We start from the raw sequence: 23,283 nt of genomic DNA, 5'->3' as shown, positions 1-23,283 counted from the left end.
GCAATTTTCACAATCACTATCTTCTTACAATCTCTCTTAGTGAAAGCATTTCCTCACAGTCATTTTCATGAAGGAGGGAATCTTATGACACTTAGATTTTAATGGTGTATGTATTCCTATCCATGTGAATTTGTCAAAACCAAAGTTTGCGACAAATCCAAACTCATATGGACCGAACTTTCTCAATCTTGATTTCTTGCCTTATCGGAACACAAGTGCCCACTATGTCTTCCAAGCAGTTAAGCAACTCATCCTTTCCTATCAATGTACTTTTCATTGATCAAGGTGCATTCCTTTTATGCGTTCAATTGAGAACTCATAGAACTCACATGCATAATTAACTCAACTGGAATGGCACAGAAACAAGATCGTGTCAACACGATAGGTTGTGAACCTCAAGTCGTGTGCTAGTGATGATCGATAAGGTTTATTCTTGATTAGTTCTTGAACTTTTCAAGACCATTAATACTCCCACAGACTCCTTGACATATAAGATTATCTTGTCAATAAACATTTCTCGACAAACAAATATTCAAGAGTTAGTGTAGCTTTTATCAAGACAAAACACTTCTCAAAATTGGTCCTAGTTGGTCTTTGTCTTATCCAAGACATCACAACTTTCCACATTTGGTGAATGTTATAAACCTTCTTAAGACTTGTCACTCAATGTCACAATCTTAACTCTAAGACTTGTTTTGGAACGAAGTATGATTGACTTCTTGATTTAACCATTTCTTCAATTCTTGATTCCTCTTATCAGACATACAGTTGTACTAAGACTCACTTAGAGGATCAATTGAGATATGGTTCTTAATCATTAAGACCTATCATAAAACATAATAAAAGGTACTCTCCCTTTTTCTTAGAATAGAAAAACTTTTATCTTTCTGCCTACTTGATTCTTCTTATTCGTTCTGCTATTGATTTAAACTCTTTCAATAAATTCAAAATTACACTTAATCTTATAAGTATAATCATATTTACTAAATCTTTAGTAAATGATGACGAATATCTTTGTTACTCTTGTGGTGGACTTGATCAACACACAACTTTGTGTACTCGATCTCCTAGTCCTTCACTTGATACTTTTTCAACGAATTAGTCTAATTTCCAAATATGAAATTTCTCATTCATCAGGCAACCAAGTTGCATGATTCCAAGTTTCTGTCCAATTGAAACTTGGGTGATGAGAAACTCTCCCTATTTGGTAAATTCTCGACATTTCCACATAATTAAGAATCAAATCCATTATTGTTAATAATAGAAGCATTCAAAACATCAATTTTTCATACACGCCATCGCAAGGATAAATAAATAATATAAAATCAAAATTTTATTTTATTACGGAAAAATTTGTCCTTACAATGCAATTCTTTGAAAAACTATGCTAATACATATTTCTTAGCAATCTTATTCTAACTCCAAGTAGTAGCTCAAGAATCTAATCTTCAAGTAATGCGATCGAAATCCATTTCTTCACGATTAGATTCCACTCACTTCTTCCCTTAAGTTTCCTCTCTTTTCTTCGATTCTACAAAACATAAAATGTAATCTTATCACATCATGTATTAAGAATTTAGAATAGGAACTTAAAAGAGTTAGTTAATGGAATTTACCTAAAGCAAAGCCATACGGTTTGACTCTCCCATCTCTTAGATCTCTTAAGTAAATAGGGAAGCTTCGTCTCCAATGCCCCTTCTCTTTGGCAATAAAAGCAAATTGACTCTTTTGGAATAGCTCATGGAACTACTTCAGACTTTGCCTTTCTCTTATGATCAAACTTTTCGATCATGACATGCCTTTCGTTTCCATTGCCTATATCCATTGAAGTTTGGGAGTTTGATTGACCAGACAAATTTGCTCGACCAGCTCGCCAAATCATTTCTGATTTAGCAGCTATAAGCAAATAGGTCAAATCAATGAGGGTCACGTCATGATCCATCATATAGTACTTTCTAATGAACTCACTATATGATTCAGGAAGCTACTGAAGAACCCAGTCAACAGCCAACTTACCTGAAATCTCGACACCCAGCATCCTTAACCTTTCAATGTGTGACTTCATCTCTAAGATGTGTACACACACAGGTTTCCCATGTTTACTTGTCAAAAGGGATTGAGTGAGCTTGAACTTTTCAAGCCTTCGAACTTGTGGGTTAGGGAGAATAATTGGAGGAGGTGGAGGAAGTGAAGCATGATCTCTTGTTCCTCGATCGAATCATGGAATATCATCTTCATGTGGAAAGCTTGTTCCACGGGATTTGGGAATACCATAGTTGTCATACTTTGACATCTACAAAACGGGAGAAACTTAATTCAAGTTAGTTGATTGATTGAGTCCTTAATAAATCACCCAAATGAGATATTAAGGCTAGGACCCAACACAATACGCTACAACCTAGAAAAGGGATGCCGTAATCTAGTTGCAGAATATTTGAAGGTAGGTAAATGACGATTTACCAATTTCCACCATGAAAAACGAAAAGGAAATTTAATTTTTAAATCTATGAAAACTCCTAGATCCTTTGAGATTCATTGAACTTTTCAATGGCATGTTTAAATCTCGATATGCCCCTCTAGTTTGTGACTGGGATACCGAGGATCACAAAGCGGGTGTGAATAACCATGCAAACTTACATGGTGCCCCCGCATGTTACAGTCACCTATTCGATGTGTCGGTTAACCACACACGCTCCACCGAACTATGACAAACATTGAGTCACCCTTTGCTACCTTTGCTTAGAACCATTTAGTGTGCCGGTTAACCACACACGCTCCACTAACGTCTTCGCGAGGGCACAAAGTGTAATTTCATGGAATTGCATCAATTCACTTTTGCCTAAAGTAACTAAGATTAGGAATTTTGTAAAACTTTTAGTTACTTTATACTTCATTATACTTTTAATGGAAAGTGTTTGCCCTATCCTACCCGTTCGGCTAACGACCATCCACCAATCAAGGAAGCGGTGGGTGAGAGTGGACACCCATTAAACGGCCATTTTATAGGCCATAACCTTATACCCCCCCCCCCCTTATAGATCGGCTTCGTGAATGAGGCCTACTAACGATAAGACTAGCATTTAAGTTATACATATATAATATTAGACTTTTAATGTTATACATAGTATAAGGGTGTATTTTACACTTTTAAAATACTAGGTGGTTTAATTATATTTTTAATTAACCAAAATCATTATGGGTTTATTAACTCTCTTTTAATTATACACTTAGTTAATTTAATAAAACCATAATGGTGTAATTTGAACTTTTCAAAATTAGGGTTTTGGAATTTAGACTTTCAAAATTAACTTTTAATCAACAATTTAAATTCCAAAACTTGAGGGCAAGTTTTGAAACTTTTCAAAACAATTAGGTTTTAATCTTATTTAAAATTTTCGAATTTAAGACATGTAAATTAAAAATTTTAAATATTAAAACTCTTGATTTAATAATTACCATAAATTAAACAATTAATTTAAATTATTAAATCACAGGGGATTATCTAGATCATGAGGATAATTACCATTTATACATTTAAGATATCCTAATCCCTTGAATCCCTCTCTAAATCTCGAAAATAATGGATGGGATAATTCAAGATCTTTAATTACCATATTTAACCATTAAAAGATAATTACAAGATATGACATTATCCAAATCCCTAAAAATTAGGATCTTATCATGGGAAGTAGGCTAATCTTGAAATCTAAGGGTTTGCAAACCCTGGATTTCAAAATCTTGGACTAGTGGAAAGGATTCATAAAACCTTTTCATGATATTTTCGCAAATTAGGGTTAGGAAACCCTAATCTCGAAATCTATAGCCTCTTAGGGTTTATTGGCTATAAACCCTAATATGTCAAGTTCATACATTTGAATAAAGCTAATTGAAAACAAGTAAACCAAAGGCTCTGATACCACTGATGGGTTTTATACAAACAATCCTATGTGTGCATGCAACCCTAGAATTGGATCTATGTTTTCACTATTAGATACACAACATTATGAACACATAATAAAACCCTAATGAGTCATACTATTTTTGAAATTCAACAAGAAGAATAGAATACATATCTTTTGTTGTTATATTGCAATAACAACTCAAATCCTCCTTGTAATGGATTTAGAAAACTTAGAGTCACAAGTGTCACTCCTCTAATGGCCCACAAACACCAAGAGCAAGAGGATGAAGAATGATAAGAGAGGAGGCACCCAAAAACGTGTGGAAACCCAAAGGAAACTCTTAGCCACGTTTTTGGTGCTCTAGGGATCCTTAAATAGTGAGGCTATTAGGGTTATCTAACAAGGAAACCCTAATTTGACTGCTTAGGCCCTAAGCAACCCATGGACTCCCTCCTTAGAGGCCTAGGACGATTTCTAATGGGTTCCCCATAGAATTCGTCCAGCCCTTTAATATGGAGTCCATTAGCCCAATATTCAACTATCATACAATTGACAGTTCTAGTCCCTTAAGTGTAATTAATGTCTTTTAGCCACAAAATTAATTCTTAATTAATTATTGAATAATATTAATTAAACAATATGGTTTCTCCTTTAATATATTATTCTCATAATATATTAATAAATCACAATTAATCCTCTCTCTCCATAATTCATCCTATCAAGTTGCTTTGGTGAAGGCAACCCAAAAGGACCATGCACCATCGGGTCAAGTACATACCAAAATAGTTATGGACTTAGACACTAATCCAACACATCACTGTCAGCCTCATACAAACATCTCGTATCGGGGCGCCCTACGGCTCAGGGCATCGGCTACAACATTATCCTTGCCCGGATGGTACAGGATCTCACAATCGTAATCCTTCACCACATCCAACCATCTCCTCTGTCGCATGTTCAGGTTGGGCTGATCCGTTAAATACTTCAGGCTCTTGTGGTTCGTGTATATGGTACACCGAACCCCATATAGATAGTGACGCCAGATCTTGAGGGAGAACACCACTGCCCCTAACTCCAGATCGTGGGTGGGATACCTCATCTCATGAGGCTTCAGCTGCCTCAATGCATATGCTATCACATGCCTTATCTGCATTAGCACCGCTCCCAGTCCCGATATCGACACGTCACAATACACCACAAAGTCCTCCATCCCCTCCGGAAGGGTTAACACCGGGGCTTCGCACAGTCTCTGGCAAAGTGTCTCGAAGGAGGCCTGCTGCTCTAGGCCCCATGAAAAAGCAACACCCTTCCGGGTCAACTTGGTGAGTGGCACAACGATCTTGGAGAAATCCCTGATAAATCTCCGGTAATAGCCTGCCAATCCTAAGAAACTTCTGATCTCGGTGGGGGATCTCGTCACCTCCCAACTCATCACTGCCTTAATCTTGGCCGGATCGACCAATATCCCATTCTGGTTAACGAGGTGCCCAAGGAATTGGACCTCTCGTAACCAGAAATCACACATGGAGAATTTGGTGTAAAGCCTCTCCGATCTCAAAACTCCGATGATCTCCCTCAAATGCTCCCCATGCTGCTCTCTGGATTTCGAATACACCAATATATCGTCGATGAACACGATCACCGAGCGGTCCAACATCGGCCTGCACACTCTATTCATGAGATCCATGAACGCCGCCGGTGCATTGGTGAGCCCGAAAGGCATCACCACGAACTCGTAATGTCTGTAACGAGTCCTGAATGCTGTCTTCTGGATATCCTCATCTCGCACCCTCATCTGGTGATATCCAGACCTCAAGTCAATCTTGGAGAACCAAGATGTTCCCTGCAACTGATCGAACAAATCATCGATCCTTGGCAACGGGTAACGATTCTTGATCGTCAACTTGTTCAACTCCCGATAATCAATGCACATCCGGTGTGAACCATCCTTTTTCTAGACAAAGAGGATAGGCGCTCCCCACGGCGAACTGCTCGGCCGAATAAACCTCTTCCCCAGCAGCTCCTGAAGCTGCGAGGATAACTCTTGCATCTCTGGAGGTGCAAGGCGATAGGTGCCACCTCCGGAACCAAATCGATACGAAACTCTACCTGCCTCTCAGGAGGCACACCCGGCAACTCCTCCGGGAAAACGTCCGGGAACTCACGCACTATCGGAACCTCATCAACTACCCTCGGCCTCCCTGAATCAACCCCCGTATCCAACACATACGCCACAAACTGTAACATCCGGATTCTTAGGTATATTATTTTATTCTTTTATATTGAATTTTTTTGGAGAGAAACTCGGCGAGTAGGAGCCCCGACTCGCCGAGTTGGATCGCGATTGGAGTGGTCTGATTAATGAGGGACTCAGCGAGTCCGTGAGTGGACTCAGCGAGTCCACGCTGTTTAATGAAACCCTAATTTCTTGTGTTTGCGCCCTATTTAAAGGCCCTTATGGCCGTCATTTGTGGCCACCAGTCCAGTGAGAGAAACCCTAGAGTGCTGGAGCGTTTTGAGAGAGAGAAGAAGCCAATATTGTCCTTTGTGGTGTTATTTAGCAAGAAGAAGGAGGTTCTAGCCAAGGGAAAGCAAAGGAGGTTGCTATTCTGAGGATTTGAAGCTAAGAGCATTTCATTTGAGGTATTACTTCGACCCTTCTTCTGTTTTGGGAAAGATATATGGTTTTAGGGTTTCTTGTGCCCTTGTCTAAGTCGATTGGAGGTCCAAATTGTCCCTTCTGGTGATGAGACTTTAGATCTGGATCCATAGAGGTCCAGAGAGCCTTATTCTTCAAGATTTATGAGGAACAATGGAGGTTATGACCTTGGGTTAAGGTATTTGGGGCTAAATCATCATATATGGTCATATGGTTGTTGCATGTGCATCAAGATTGAGACTTTACGTGATTATAGTGCTTGGAAAGGCCAGATCTATGGATTAAAGGAACAGATCTGAACTCATAAGGTCGTTTGAGTGTGTGCATGGCATGTACTCGCCGAGTCCATGGGAGGACTCGACGAGTTGAGTCGGGTTGCCTCGCGACTCGCGATTTGTGTTGACCCATGGAATTTAGGGTTGACTCAGTGAGTCAAGGGAGAACCAGGGGCGAAGAGGACAGACATGTACTCACCGAGTCACCTTAGTCCAATCGGCAAGTAAGGTCAGCTGTGATCGTTGACTTTCGTTGACTTTTAGGATTTCGGTCAACAGTTGGACTTTTGAGTCAAGGAGGGGTAAAATGGTCTTTTACCCTTCTGAAGGATCATAGAAGGGGGTTTAATCTAGCCTTTGAGAGCCATTCTTATTGAGGATATTTTGTATGTGATTAGGCATGGGCTAGACCAGTAGATTCGTGTGCGAGATCATCCGAGATACCCGAGGTGAGTCTTCTCACTATACTGTACCTGGAAGGGTACCTATGTGTGACCGGAAGGTCTAGTATGTTATGAGATATATGCATTGTATGAGTTGCCTGTTTCGTATGCACTATGTATGTGATTTGTAAGCTATGTTCGATATGGGCCATAAGGCATTATGTTACGGGTCGGAAGGCATTATGATGTGGACCGGAAGGTCGGGGAGTTATGGATCAGAAGATCGGCACGGGTAGGGTCGGAAGGTTTACCGGGTTGGGACGGAAGTCCCCTGAGACACATGGACCGGAAGGTTGTGTGGAGTATGGCCTGGAAAGGCGTATATGTGTAAGTGGTATATTGGGGAACTCACTAAGCTTCTTGCTTACAGTGTTTATGTGTAATGTGTTTCAAGTACTAGTGAGGACCGTGGGAAGGCGCCGGCATGACTCGTACACACACATAGGCGGATTTGGATGTGATTGATCTTGGGGTTAACATGTTTTTGTATTACGACTATGTTACATTGGATTTTTGGTTTGTCTTGAATGAAATTATGTTTAAAAGAAATGAAAATTTGGTTTGAAAATTTTACGTTGTTGCACAAACCCACTACAGCCATGCTGTAGACTCTGTCTCGCTCTAGCGTCCGAACAAATTGTTGACCCAAATCGTGTACCCTCGTCGTACACCGTAAGAACTCCCCCATCGGGGTCTCGTATGGTCACCAACTGTCTCTCGCAGTCGATAACCGCTCCATATTTGCTCAACCAGTCCATGCCCACAATGACACAGACATCTCCCATCGCAATAGGAACTAAATCAATCGGAAACTCAACGCCGAAAATCTCGAGTACACACCCTCGGTTCACCTCGGTGGCATACACCGCCCTCTCGTCAGCTATGGAAACTCTCAGAGGTCGACTCAACGCCTCTCGACCAATACTAATGTGCTGACTGAAAGCCAAAGATACAAAAGACTGACTCGCACCCGAGTCAAATAACACCACAGCATGTACAGAACTCACAAGAAAAGTACCTACGCATAACATAATATAAACACAATATCTCAAATATTAAAATAAATACATGAAAGAATACATACGAGCCACGACATCGGGCGCTGCGCGGACCTCCTCCACGGTTTGCTAAAAGGCTCTCCCTCGTGCCTTCGGTGCCTCGGCCTTCACTGGCCGGCTCTCAGTAGCTCTGATAAAAGCAGGGGCAGATCCCTGAGATTCTCCTTGAGCTTTCCCTCGCAACTGTGGACACTCTGCCTTTCGGTGTCCGGTCTGGTTGCAGTGAAAGCATACTGCAAACCCCTTGGGGAAATCCTTGGCCATATGCCCTTCCTTGCCACATTTGTAGCAAGACCCCGCTCTGCACACCCCATCGTGGCTCTTGCCGCACTTGTCACAAGTGCAGCCCTTCTGACTCCCAAATCTCGAATCAGCGGGCTTGGCCCGCTTGGCTTTCGGCTGAGACTGCGCTGGTCGCCGATCCCTCCCCTGAGACTCAACCTCCTCCCTAGCCTGTGTCTTTAACTCTATCTCCCTCTTCCGGGCATTTTCCTAAATCTCAGGAAATGTCCGGTACGTCGAGATCACCACGAACTCCCATATATCCCTCCTCAAAATGCTTAGATATCGGCTCATACGTGCCTGCTCGGAGGACACGTGCTCTGGGCAGAACATCGCCCACTCATGGAACATCCTCGTAATCACTGTGATAGACTCAGTACCATGCTTGAGGGTTAAAAACTCCTGGGCCAAACGCTCCCTCTCCACCTGGGGAATGTACTCATCTCGGAACATAGCAGTGAACCTCTCCCAAGTCACTGCAGCAAGCTCAGTAGGCGAATAATGCGCCGTCACAAACTTCCACCAGTCCTTCGCTCCCAAGCGAAGTTGGTTCAACGCGAACTGGACTCTCAAATGCTCTGGAGATAAGCAAGTGAAGAAACACCCCTCGATGTCTTATACCCACCTCATCGATGCAATCGGGTCCTAGGTCCCATCAAACTTCGGTGGTTTTGTGTTACTGAAATCTCGGAACAGCAACGCATAACCACCCTGCGGTCTAGCCGCAGCTACAGCTGCAGTGCCCGCAGCAACAACAACATCAGAAAGAGCAGCATATCTCTCGTCAAATGTCTCTATCAATATGGTCTTGATAGACCCGAACATCTCTAGAATCTCAGCGCGGATGGAAACAACCACCTCATCATGAATCATCTGGTGGAGCTCCTTGTCGCTCACACCCCCACTAGTCCCTGGTCTGTGGCGTGTCCCCACCATGATGCCTCTCTGAAATACAACACAAGATATTAGAGACTCGCTCGGGTGTACACACACTCGATATCCCAATCCTACTTGATATCTGGTACCCTAAGGATTCTTACTTGGGCTGCACACTGACCCGGTGCCTTCGATAGTACGGGCCCAATACTACCGACCACACTGCATCAGCATTCATCCCAAGTCCTCCTCCCAGAGTCCCAAATTCCAAGCACTCTACTCTCTTAAATCATATCCTACTCACTAGCTGATCTCTCATAAGCTCCTCACTGCTATCTAAACACTCTCAAGCATCCCTAGCAGCAAAGCTGCTAGACTAAGGCATCATATATCAGGCCACTCTAGTCCTAATAAGGATACCTAGTCTACTCTAGCATGTATAATATAGCTCATCATATAACATAACACAATATATCTCATAACACTTATTACAAGGGTATTTTGGGAAGTCACCGTTCAGGCGCTGCTTGATCGTACACACGACTCTGCTCTGTTTGTCTCAAAACTCTTTTTACTCTTTTAAAATTGTTTTGTTATCAATTTTTTTCCCAAATCCTCAGTTTGAGTTCAGATACACCCGAAGATGCATCCGAATCCCTCAAATCAAGGCTCTGATACCGGGACTATATATCCGCCTCCCATATAACTTCCTTCCATAATGACAAGATTGGTCCTCCCTTTCTCTTTTTCTATAAAACTAAGTCCACAATTTACCCTTTCTACCCTGACTTCAGAAATTTATTTCAACTCCAATCCCAAAATTTACCTCATAGCCCCTCAGCTTTCCAAATCCTTTCATACCAAATCCAATACTTACCAAACACCCCCTGTCTTCTAAAATTATTTACAAAATAAATCCCGAAAATACACTTTAGCCCCCGAATAATCCAAATTATAACGTTTGGCTCCCCAAAACCAACACTTCGCTAAATAATATGAATTTAGGTCGACTATTCTTTCATCAACTTTTATCTGTTTATTTATTTAATAACCATGATGATACAACTCTCCCCCACTTAAATTAGATTTTGTCCTGGAAATCATTCCTTACTATCCGTTACACGCCCGACAACTTGGGCGACATGGTCACAATCCTGGGCACACCCTAGCCTTCCCAGGGTAACCGTGACCAACCTTCGCAAGGTTCTAGAACCCGAAGATGAAGGAATTTCCTGCAAAAAGATCACATCTACTCCGTCCGACTTCCGAAATCTCGAGAGGGTCTTTCTTCCTAACAGACCGCCCGCACTGAATCATTGTCGAATTCATTATACTGATCTCCCAACTAGCTACGCAACTTCTAATAACAGATTCCCACTAGAAAATAGAGTCACAAAACAAATTTCCCTACAGTACACTTATACCTGACCGAAGCTCAGATAATCCCTCGAAACAACGGACATCTAACCGATTGCTGAGCCAAAACACACTCCGCAGTACCATGCGGCCTATGAGGGATACCTCGTCCGACAATAACTGCCCTAACTATACCGCCACTTATAGCTCATCTAATCCTTCTGATCCATCCGATCATAATACGCCGAAAATCTGTAACGATGCAAAAAGGTGAATGCTGCCAGAATAATTGTAGTCTTACATCACAACCGGTCCCCTTTGACCTACCGTTCCCTGATTCCAATCATACTGTGACCTACTCACAACCTTCCGAACTGCCCCATACTGGCCTAAGTCATCCGAACAAGTCCGTGAATGCTATAGCTACCCTGCAGCCCGTCTGTATTTCCCACACTATCTGGCGGTTGTGAATGCTACGGCTCCCCTGTAGTCTTACAACACTTTTCACACTTTTTGACTACTAGTGAATGCTATGGATGTTGGATAAGGTGTCTAAGTCCATAACTATTTCTGGTATGTACTTGACCCGGTTTGGCATGGTCCATTTGGGTTGCATGACATCATGCATTTGGATAGACTAAAATGAGAGAAATAACACTTATGGTTTATTAATATATTATAAGTTCTAATATATTAATAATATTATTTAATTAGTATTGAGCAAGAATTAATTTAGAATTAATTAAGTGATCAAAAGGTGACTAATTAAATATATAGGTTGATTGTGTAAATCATCCATACTTATATAGTGGGCTAATGCTTCATGAATTATCAGGTTGGGCTAAAACCCATAGGATGCTCCATGGTGGTTATAGAACCCATGGGTCATGGAAATGAAAGGTCACGACCATTAAGGTTTACATGGTGTAACCCTAATTGTAACACGCTATATAAGGATCCTTATGTTCACCAAAATCGGCACTTAAGCAAGAAAGAAGAGGGCTAGCCGATTTCAAGTAGTGTGACATTTGTAACACCGTAAAAATTAAAACAATTTTTCACATTTTCAAAACACATTTTCCATACACATTTATTAATAAAATCTCATTGTATCATATCCTTGTTCCATAAAACATTTCCCAAGATCGAAATACATAAAATCCCATGTGTGTGTACGAATCCGGTGCCTTCCCGCGATCGTCACTGGTACCTAAAACACATAACACATAACACTGTAAGCATAAAGCTTAGTGATTTCCCCAAAATACCACTCTAACACACATTAGCCACTCAAGGCTATAGCTCTGCTGACCCTCTGGTCAGTGTGTCTCAGTGGGACCCTCCAGACCCAACTCTCTGTGGGCTCTCTAGCCCTAACTCTATGGACCCACTGGTCCTATCTCTGGAAACTCTGAATCATGCATATCACATATCACAATAACACACATAAATAACATACTTATAAACTGGCACATAACTCAGCAGTATACTAGCACATAACTCTGTTATCACTCTAGGTAAGTATAGTGAGAAGACTCACTCTAGGTAAGTACATAACTCTGTTATCACTCTAGCCTCCGCCTAATCACATAAAGTAAAATACTCTAATAAATATAACTCTCGAGACTAGACTCAACCCTCTCTTGACACAAAGACACCATTGTTGACCAAACCCTCAAAGCCAACAAAGTCAACGGTCAGACTTTGACCCGACTCACCGAGTGCACTTGGGTGACTCGGCGAGTTTACGCGTGTCCACTATCCCTCTAGTCTCGCATGACACGTCGAGTCTTTCCCCTGCTCGACGGGTTACACCTGGCATGAATCGCGGGGCCACCCCGACTCAACTCGCCGAGTCCCATTATGAACTCAGCGAGTTCCGCCTTGAACTCCAGTCCTCTAATTCCCTCTGACTCATTGAGTCATTCCCCCCAACTCAGCAAGTAATCACTGAGTGAACTATGGGGAAACCCTAACCCTACTCGCCGAGTCTGCTCTTGGTACTCGACGATTTCATGCCATGCTCGAGCTCAAATGACCTCCTGAGGTCAGATCCGTTCCTCTAACTCATAGATATGGCCTCCTTAAGCAATATAAACACGTAAAGTTTGGATCTTGATGCCCATGCAAAGACCCAATGGCTCTATTTGAAGAAATGGCCTCAATATTCCACCCTAAGCTCATATTATCCAATGACACCCCATAAAGATCAAGGGGCTTAGGTCTCTGGACCTCTTTGGATCCAGATCCGCAGCCTCAACACAAGAAGGGACCAATTGCACTAACAATCACACTCTAAATGGGCTAGAAACCCTAACTCTTAAGGATTAACACCCAAAACTAAGGAAGGATCGAATATATACCTCAATATGAAGTTCTTAGGCTCTGAAATCCACAAAATAGCGCCTTCTTCAGCTTCCTCTTGCCTTGGTCACCTTCTTCTTGCAAAAACACCCACACAAGGATCAAAAATGGCCTCCTACCTCACAAACGCTCTAGATCGCTTAGGGTTTCACTCAGGGGTCTGGTAGCCGCAATTGGTGGCTATAAGCCCCTTTAAATAGGCCTCAAACCCAGGGGATTAGGGTCTCATTAAACAACGTGGACTCGCCGAGTCCGGTCATTAACCCGAATGGAAAATCGCGACACTACTCGGCGAGTCCCTCCCAAAATCTCCAAAAATAAATGAATAATTAATGTACCTGGAAATCCGGATGTTACAACATTTCTCTCAAAGTTTATTCCAAGTGCATTTGGTGTTGTGTGAGACATTTGAGGCATCACACTTGGGGTGCTAGGCTCTCAAGGTTTCCAAGGAATCCAAACTACTACAAGATATGTTTTCTAGCTTACTTTTATGTTTAAAAGTTCCCCATGTATGCTAGATAGGATTATGAACCTTGGAAATCAATTTTGCATGTATCCTAGTCAAACAAAGATCCAAGGTTTTTAGGGTTGCATGAACACCTTAGGAGTGTTACAATGCTCAAAACCCTACAACATATGTTTATGTGATATGGCTAATACTTGTGGTAAAGCTAAAGGTTTTTTTTGGAACAATTCAACATATATATATATATATATATATATATATATATATATATATAATTTTTGCAAATTCCACTAAGAGATGGCAAATTTTAAAAAATAATGTGAAAGGGTTAGCTCCTAAATCTTTGCCATCCACTCACTGGGAGAGTCGTGTTGATAGTGTTAAAGCTATAAGATTTCAAATTTTTGATATACAAAAAGCTTTACTTCAAGTAGCCAAAAATGATAATGATCCACAAATAACAAGTGAAACTAAATCCTTAGCAAAAAATGAACTTAGTAACTTTGAGTTTATATTCGCATTATGTGACATCCCCAAAATCTCGGCCAGAAAAGACCGATTTTCATTTATGGTTTTAAATAATTTCAGAGTAAATCCTTTTGATTTGAAAGAGTTGCGGAATTTGTTCCCAAAAAAAAACATGATAAAATAATATTTATCAAAGCATTTCATCAAGAGATGCATTTCATTATATAATCAAACTCGGGATGTCATGTTCCGATACAGACCATAAAGCATAAACGATAAACATTACAAGTCATTCAACAAATATATACATATACAGACTTGTAAACAAAACAACAAGATGATCCATCCTTCTTACGCCCTTGTGCCACTTCCTGTAATACAAATAAAACTGAGTGGGTCAGGCTTGGGAGCCTGGTGAGCATATAGGGTTTTCAACCCACAATAAATAAATTATATTTAATTTCACCAACCAATCACTATCCCGATTACCCATTCCCGTTATCCTCACTTTACGTCCCTAAAACAACAACTATCTCAAGGGACCTAATCTAGGATTTTCATCGGGACGGACATCACTGCGAAGGGGTTTCCTCAACAATAGATATCCTAAAGGCAACCATGAGGGGGATAGAGTACACCGGTGAACACATCGTTCACAACACCTACAGGTTATGAACCTGCTAGCGTTCCACTGGACCGTCTAGAAAGAGTCCGTGGTCGTTATCCATACTCCGCTGAATAACTAGATCAAAAACAACAACAACAACATCGAGGCCTCTCATCTGTTTATTACACACCAACTATCTACCCATGTTCTACCCAACATATTAGTAGATAATAATATATATTTTCATACGTATTTTAAAACCTGTATATCATTTTCATTCAATATATATTCCACATAACAGATGAGGCATACCACATAACACGTATTCCATAGAAAACAATTCAGATCTATGAGATAGAATAAAGTGAATATCCATTCACGCGTACAATCACAAAATATACACATAACAAGTATATCATATAAAATACTTCATAGTTACTCGTTAGAAGAAAGTAACTATACCCTCACACCTATAAACCACAATTTACTTAATACACTCAAACCGCACTTGTATTATTATCGTGTTTATGAAAGGTAGTATACACTCACTTGATCAGAAGACGATCGGACAACACTACGACTTGCAGAAGTAGTAATCCACAACAGATCTGGAAGATCTCCTCAAAAATCAAACTTCTCGCGGGCAGAGCTTCGACTCGGGAACCGCACTTCTCGGGATCTTCGGGATCTCGGGACTTGCCTCGGGGCTAGAGTATGATACCGGGGCTTCGGGGGTAAAAAAAAATGCAGAGCTTCGGCACAAAGATGAGAAGAAATGAGCAAATAAACCCTGAACCCTCGCATCCTATTTATAGTGAAAATATCTGATGTACTCGCCGAGTATGGGACACCTACTCGCCGAGTTGGTCCATACTCGCCGAGTAGGGGACACCTACTCGCCGAGTTGGTCCATGTGGCGGCTTTCTGGTGGTGCCACGTGTCAAATTCTGGGTGGTGCCACGTCACCCCTATCACGTGTTAGCCTTCGAACTTAGAAAAATCATAATTCTTGCATACGAGCTCCGTTTTTGACGTTCTTTATATCCATACGTAGGTAAAATCAAGATCTACAACTTTCGTTTAGACTCTGTCGGCTAAATCTTGACCGATCTCAAATTTAACAGTAGGAGGCGTTTAGACTGTTAAACGACCGCGAAGAATTCGTAACTCCTTCATACGAACTCCGTTTTCGTCCATATTTTTACCGTTGAGTTCCTATTAATGAGACCTTCAACTCTCATTTAGGTCGCGTAAGCCAAAAACCGCTCGAACTAAAATTCGAGTTTCGGGTCGTGCACTGCTAAGCCGAATCCTAGAAAAATCATAACTTCCTCATACGAAGTCAGATTTGGGCGTTCTTTTTATTGACGCTCTTATCTTAACATATTCTACAACTTTTGTTTAGATTGATAAGGCTAAATCTCGCTCTATCTTAAATTCACTATTCACGCTTCCCGGTGTCGTGCCGGTTTTGCCGTAAAACTTCGACAGGTCATAACTTCTTCGTTATGACTCGGATTTTGGCATTCTTTATATCTTCGGAATCCTTGTTTCGACCACTACAACTTTATCCAATGATATCAAGTTTATTTTTAAACTTAAATTTCGACGCTTATTTTTATTCTTAATTAATCAAACCACATAATTAAGCAATTAAGCACAAAACACATAATACTCAAATAATACATTATTATTATTTCAAATTGGGTTACAAAGGTTAACCTAGACTATTACATTGCTAAAAATGGCAAGCCCAGAAACACAGGCGTTACAATTCTCCCCACCTTAGAATGATTCCGTCCCCGGAATCACACATCAACAAACAAATGCGGGTAGCGTCTCATCATGTCACTCTCCGTCTCCCAGGTGAGATTCGGCCCATTCGTGTGTTTCCATCGGACAAGCACTAACCCAACCATCTTGCGTCGCAATTTCTTAGTCTTTCGGTCAACAATTGCCTCTGGTTCTTCAACCAACCTTTTGTTCTCATCAATTCTCAATTCAGAGATTGGAATTATGTCGGGAACTTCTCCCATGAACTTCCTCAAATAACACACATGAAAAGTGTTATGAATTCCATTCAGTTCTTCGGGTAATTCGAGCTTGTAAGCTTGGTTCCCAACCCTCTGAAGAACTTTAAACGGTCCAATAAACCTTGGACTCAACTTTCCCCTTTTTCCAAATCTTATAAGTCCCTTCCACGGCGAGACTTTAAGCAAAACCGAATCCCCAACCTCAAAAGTTATCGGTCTTCGCTTCTTGTCAGCATAGCTCTTTTGACGATCCTGAGCCGCTAACATTCTTTCCCTAATTATTTTCAACTTTTCAGCAGTTTGATGAACCAACTCCGGTCCCATAAACTACTTTTCCCCAGCCTTAGGCCAACAAGACGGCGTACGACACTTCTGTCCATACAAAGCTTGGTAAGGTGCCATCTTAATGCTCGAGTGAAAACTATTATTATAGGAAAATTCTACCAACGGTAAATGTTCATCCCAATTACCTAGGAATTCCAAGGTACATGCTCTCAGCATATCTTCAAGTGTTTGTATTGTTCTTTCACTCTGACCATCAGTCTGCAGATGGTAAGCTGTACTTAAACACAACTTGGTACCCAATTCCTCTTGTAGACTTTTCCAAAACCTCGATGTGAAATGACTATCACGATCCGATACAATCGTTAACGGAACACCGTGAAGCCTCACAATTTCCTTCACGTAAGAATTCGCAAGCTTTTCCATAGACCATTTCTCCTTGGCTGTTATGAAATGCGCACTCTTAGTGAATCGATCAACGACCACCCAAATCATGTCGTGACCATTCTTTGTTCTGGGCAGTTTAGTGACAAAATCCATAGCAATGTCTTCCCACTTACCCATAGGCACAGACAAAGGTTCTAAACTCCCGTACGGTTTCTGATGTTGTGTCTTGACTCTCGCACAAGTCACACACTCGGCCACATACTTTGCAACATCAAGCTTCATCGTCGGCCACCAGTAGTAGGGTTTCAGGTCCCTATACATTTTAGTGCTACCCGGATGAATCGAGTATATGGTCTTGTGAGCTTCTTCCATCAGAAGATCTCTGACTCCTCCTGTCTTAGGTATCCAAATCCGATCTTGGAACACCTTCAGTCCATGACTGTTTACACCGAACACCAACATTTTGCCCAAACGTTCCTCCTTTCTGTCATTCTTCTCAGAAGCTTCGCTCTGAGCTTTCTTTATACTTTCCAAAATAGTTGAGACAACTTCAATTCTTAACGCTCTTGGCCTTTTCCTTTCAAGATTGACTTTCCGACTAAGAGCATCAGCAACAACATTAGCTTTACCGGGGTGGTAAAGTATCTCACAGTCATAGTCTTTAAGTAATTCTAGCCAGCGTCGTTGCCTCATATTCAATTCTTTCTGATTAAAGAGATATTGGAGACTCTTATGATCAGTGAAAAGTTTGCACTTCGTGCCATAGAGGTAATGCCTCCATATTTTCAGAGCGAAAACTACCGCTGCCAACTCCAAATCATGGGTCGGGTAGTTCTTTTCATGCTCTTTCAGCTGTCGAGACGCATATGCTATCACCTTTTCTCTTTGGGTCAAAACACAACCCAATCCAACCCCAGACGCATCGCTATAAACAGCGAAGTCTTCAACTCCATCGGGTAGAGAAAGTATCGGTGCCTCGCATAGTTTCTTCTTTAGCTTCCCGAATGCTTCTTTATGCTTCTCACTCCAAGCATAAATAGCTCCTTTGTGGGTCAAAGCTGTCAATGGACTAGCGATCGAAGAAAAGCCTTGGATAAACCTTCGGTAATATCCGGCTAATCCTAAAAAGCTTCGAATCTCCGTGGGACTTTTCGGTTGTTCCCACTTCATCACAGCTTCAATCTTCGCTGGATCAACCATTATCCCTTCTTGGTTGACCACGTGACCCAAGAATTGGACTTCACGAATCCAAAAATCACATTTGGAGAACTTTGCATACAACTTCTCCTTCTTCAAGACTTCTAACACTTCTCGCAAGTGTCTGCCATGCTCCTCCTGGCTTTTCGAGTAAATCAGAATGTCGTCTATGAACACTATCACGGATTTATCAAGGAACGGGTTACAAACCCTATTCATCAAATCCATGAACGCTGCCGGAGCATTGGTTAGTCCAAACGACATAACCAAGAACTCGTAGTGTCCATATCTTGTTCTGAATGCAGTCTTCTCGATATCCTGCTCTCTTACTTTCAGCTGATGATATCCTGACCTTAGATCGATCTTCGAGAAATAGCTCGAACCTTGCAATTGATCAAACAGGTCATCAATCCTCGGCAACGGATATCTATTCTTTATTGTTGCCTTGTTCAGCTCTCTGTAATTAATACACATTCTCATGCTTCCATCTTTCTTCTTTACAAATAACACCGGAGCTCCCCAGGGTGATGAACTAGGTCTAATGAAACCGTTGTCCAATAACTCCTGAAGTTGCATCATTAGCTCCTTCATCTCCATCGGTGCTAATCGATAAGGTGCTTTTGCAATTGGCGTCGTTCCTGGCAACAAGTCAATACGGAATTCCACTTGTCGATCAGGCGGTAATCCAGGAAGATCTTCGGGAAATACTTCCGGATAATCACACACCACTGGAATATTCTGCATCACCTTCTTTTCCTTCTTAGCATCAATCACGAATGCTAAATATGATGTACACCCCTTGGTCAAACATTTTCTGGCTTTCATCAATGAAATGATTCCAGAATTCACTCTACGTTTATCTCCATACACCATAAACGAATCTTTCCCAGGCGGGTTTACTTTGACTATTTTCTTCTTGCATAAAATTCCGGCGTCGTTGGCGCTAAGCCAATCCATCCCCAATACGATGTCGAAACCATTAAGTTCGATAGGCAATAATTCCTCGTGGAACTTATTCCCATTCAGATCAATTAAGATGTTTTTCATGCGATAGCTAACAGGTACAAACTTGCCACCAGCAACTTCGACTAATAAGGCATTATCTAGTCTAACAACAGGCAAAGCTAGCTTTCTACCAAATTCATGCGATATAAAGGAGTAGTTGGCTCCAGAATCAAATAAAATTTGGGCAGGCAATTCGTTAACGAGAAAGGTACCTGAAGCGACATCAGCTTCATCTTTAGCAGCTTCCAGTGTCATCTGGAATGCTCTCGCCTTTGGCTTTGGCGGAATGTTGGGTCTAGCTGCCTCTTTCTTCTTCGGGCAGTCCCTCGACATATGACCCTCCTCACCACAACCATAGCAAAATTTCTTTGTGAGGTTACACTCATTGGCATAGTGCCCTGGCTTTCCACACTTGTAGCATGTGTTCGCCACCTCACATCTTCCATGATGCTTCTTCTTACATTTGTCGCACCATTTCGCTTCACCTCCACCTCCCCTCGAACCAGACTTCGAGAACTTGTTTTTCTTATTGGACCCTGAAGTTCCATCGAACTTCCTCTTTTCTCCAACATCTATCCTTTCCAGACCCCTTTCCTTCTGCTGGGCCTCCACATTCTTAGCTGCACGAACAGTCGTTTTCAGAGTAGTTGCCATCTTGACTGTCGGACCAAAGTCGGCAGGTAGTCCGTTAGCAAACCTCTCAATCTTGGAGAGTTCCGTTGGCAATAGGTATGGAAACAACTTCATCTTCTCAGTAAATGCAGTAGCATAGTCATCTATGCTCATCTTCCCCTTCTTCAAGTTTTGGAACTCATTGTTCAGATCAATCAGATCTATCTCTGAACAATACTGCACCCTTAACTGTTCCAAGAACTCCTCCCATGACATTTTCAGGGCTTCTCCTCATGGCATAGTATCTGCCAACAACTTCCACAAACTCAAGACTCCAGTCTTCAGTTGTCTAACCGCAAAGACGGTCTTTTGTTTGTTGCTACAGTCGCAACTTTCAAATACCATCTCCATTTCGGAGATCCAATCCATTATCTCAACAGGCTTTGGGCTCCCAGAAAGACTTGGCGGTTTGGCGCCCAAGAAGTTCTTGTACATACGCCCATCCTTGTTGTTTCTCCTTTCTGGATCGTTCCTTCGTTCCTCTTGAGTCCCAACTTGACTCACCATGCGACTATTGTTCCCTTCCTCCGATTGCTCGGGAATCAATTCAGGTTCCTCAATAGGTATGACAGATTCATCCCTATTATTATGCAACATTTGTCGCATCTCCTACCTTTGTTCGGCTAGCATAGCCCGAATCATGGCTTGCACCGCAGCCATTGTTATTGGTTCTGGTGCTGCTGCTACAACAGGTATCTGCTCAATCACTGGTGGTTGATTCCTGTTTTCATCCGCGTTTCCAACGCCACTCCTTGTTCTCACCATTTTTGATCTACACACCGAATAAGGTGAAATTAGATCCTCATTCACGATAGATATTCAAATCATCCTTATCACTCTGAAACGTTTACATGCTAGTTCTAATAACGTAGGCATACGCTTAGAATCCTACACACATAAGGTTTCCAGATCCGGTCGGCAACAGACCGTAGATCCGAACAAATAATATCATATATGGCAACATATAACATTTAGCACATAAAAGCATTTTAGGCAACTTTCCTAAAAATAAGCTAGTGCTTGTGTCCAAAATCCAACAGACACACATCTCAAAATTCCACTTAGCATTCTAAGTTTAAGTCTAGAAATCCTACAAATTCCTAGTTCGCTTAAACTAATGCTCTGATACCAACTGTGACATCCCCAAAATCTCGGCCAGAAAAGACCGATTTTCATTTATGGTTTTAAATAATTTCAGAGTAAATCCTTTTGATTTGAAAAAGTTGCGGAATTTGTTCCCAAAACAAAACATGATAAAATAATATTTATCAAATCATTTCGTCAAGAGATGCATTTCATTATATAATCAAACTCGGGATGTCATGTTCCGATACAGACCATAAAGCATAAACGATAAACATTACAAGTCATTCAACAAATATATACATATACAGACTTGTAAACAAAACAACAAGATGATCCATCCATCTTACGCCCTTGTGCCACTTCCTGTAATACAAATAAAACTGAGTGGGTCAGGCTTGGGAGCCTGGTGAGCATATAGGGTTTTCAACCCACAATAAATAAATTATATTTAATTTCACCAACCAATCACTATCCCGATTACCCATTCCCGTTATCCTCACTTTACGTCCCTAAAACAACAACTATCTCAAGGGACCTAATCTAGGATTTTCATCGGGACGGACATCACTGCGAAGGGGTTTCCTCAACAATAGATATCCTAAAGGCAACCATGAGGGGGATAGAGTACACCGGTGAACACATCGTTCACAACACCTACAGGTTATGAACCTGCTAGCGTTCCACTGGACTGTCTAGAAAGAGTCCGTGGTCGTTATCCATACTCCGCTGAATAACTAGATCAAAAACAACAACAACATCGAGGCCTCTCATCTGTTTATTACACACCAACTATCTACCCATGTTCTACCCAACATATTAGTAGATAATAATGTATATTTTCATACGTATTTTAAAACCTGTATATCATTTTCATTCAATATATATTCCACATAACAGATGAGGCATACCACATAACACGTATTCCATAGAAAACAATTCAGATCTATGAGATAGAATAAAGTGAATATCCATTCACGCGTACAATCACAAAATATACACATAACAAGTATATCATATAAAATACTTCATAGTTACTCGTTAGAAGAGAGTAACTATACCCTCACACCTATAAACCACAATTTACTTAATACACTCAAACCGCACTTGTATTATTATCGTGTTTATGAAAGGTAGTATACACTCACTTGATCAGAAGACGATCGGACAGCACTACGACTTGCAGAAGTAGTAATCCACAACAGATCTGGAAGATCTCCTCAAAAATCAAACTTCTCGCGGGCAGAGCTTCGACTCAGGAACCGCACTTCTCGGGATCTTCGGGATCTCGGGACTTGCCTCGGGGCTAGAGCATGATACCGGGGCTTCGGGGGTAAAAAAAAATGCAGAGCTTCGGCACAAAGATGAGAAGAAATGAGCAAATAAACCTTGAACCCTCGCATCCTATTTATAGTGAGAATATCTGATGTACTCGCCGAGTATGGGACACCTACTCGCCGAGTTGGTCCATACTCGCCGAGTAGGGGACACCTACTCGCCGAGTTGGTCCATGTGGCGGCTTTCTGGTGGTGCCACGTGTCATATCCACGCTTAGGTAAAATCAAGATCTACAACTTTCGTTTAGACTCTGTCGGCTAAATCTTGACCGATCTCAAATTTAACAGTAGGAGGCGTTTAGACTGTTAAACGACCGCGAAGAATTCGTAACTCCTTCATACGAACTCCGTTTTCGTCCATATTTTTACCGTTGAGTTCCTATTAATGAGACCTTCAACTCTCATTTAGGTCGCGTAAGCCAAAAACCGCTCGAACTAAAATTCGAGTTTCGGGTCGTGCACTGCTAAGCCGAATCCTAGAAAAATCATAACTTCCTCATACGAAGTCAGATTTGGGCGTTCTTTTTA

This window comes from Lactuca serriola, chromosome 4 (genome assembly GCF_051521515.1).
Source record: "Lactuca serriola cultivar US96UC23 chromosome 4, Lser_US96UC23_V15, whole genome shotgun sequence".
NCBI lineage: Eukaryota > Viridiplantae > Streptophyta > Magnoliopsida > Asterales > Asteraceae > Lactuca > Lactuca serriola.
Note: the sequence above shows the minus strand (reverse complement) of the source record.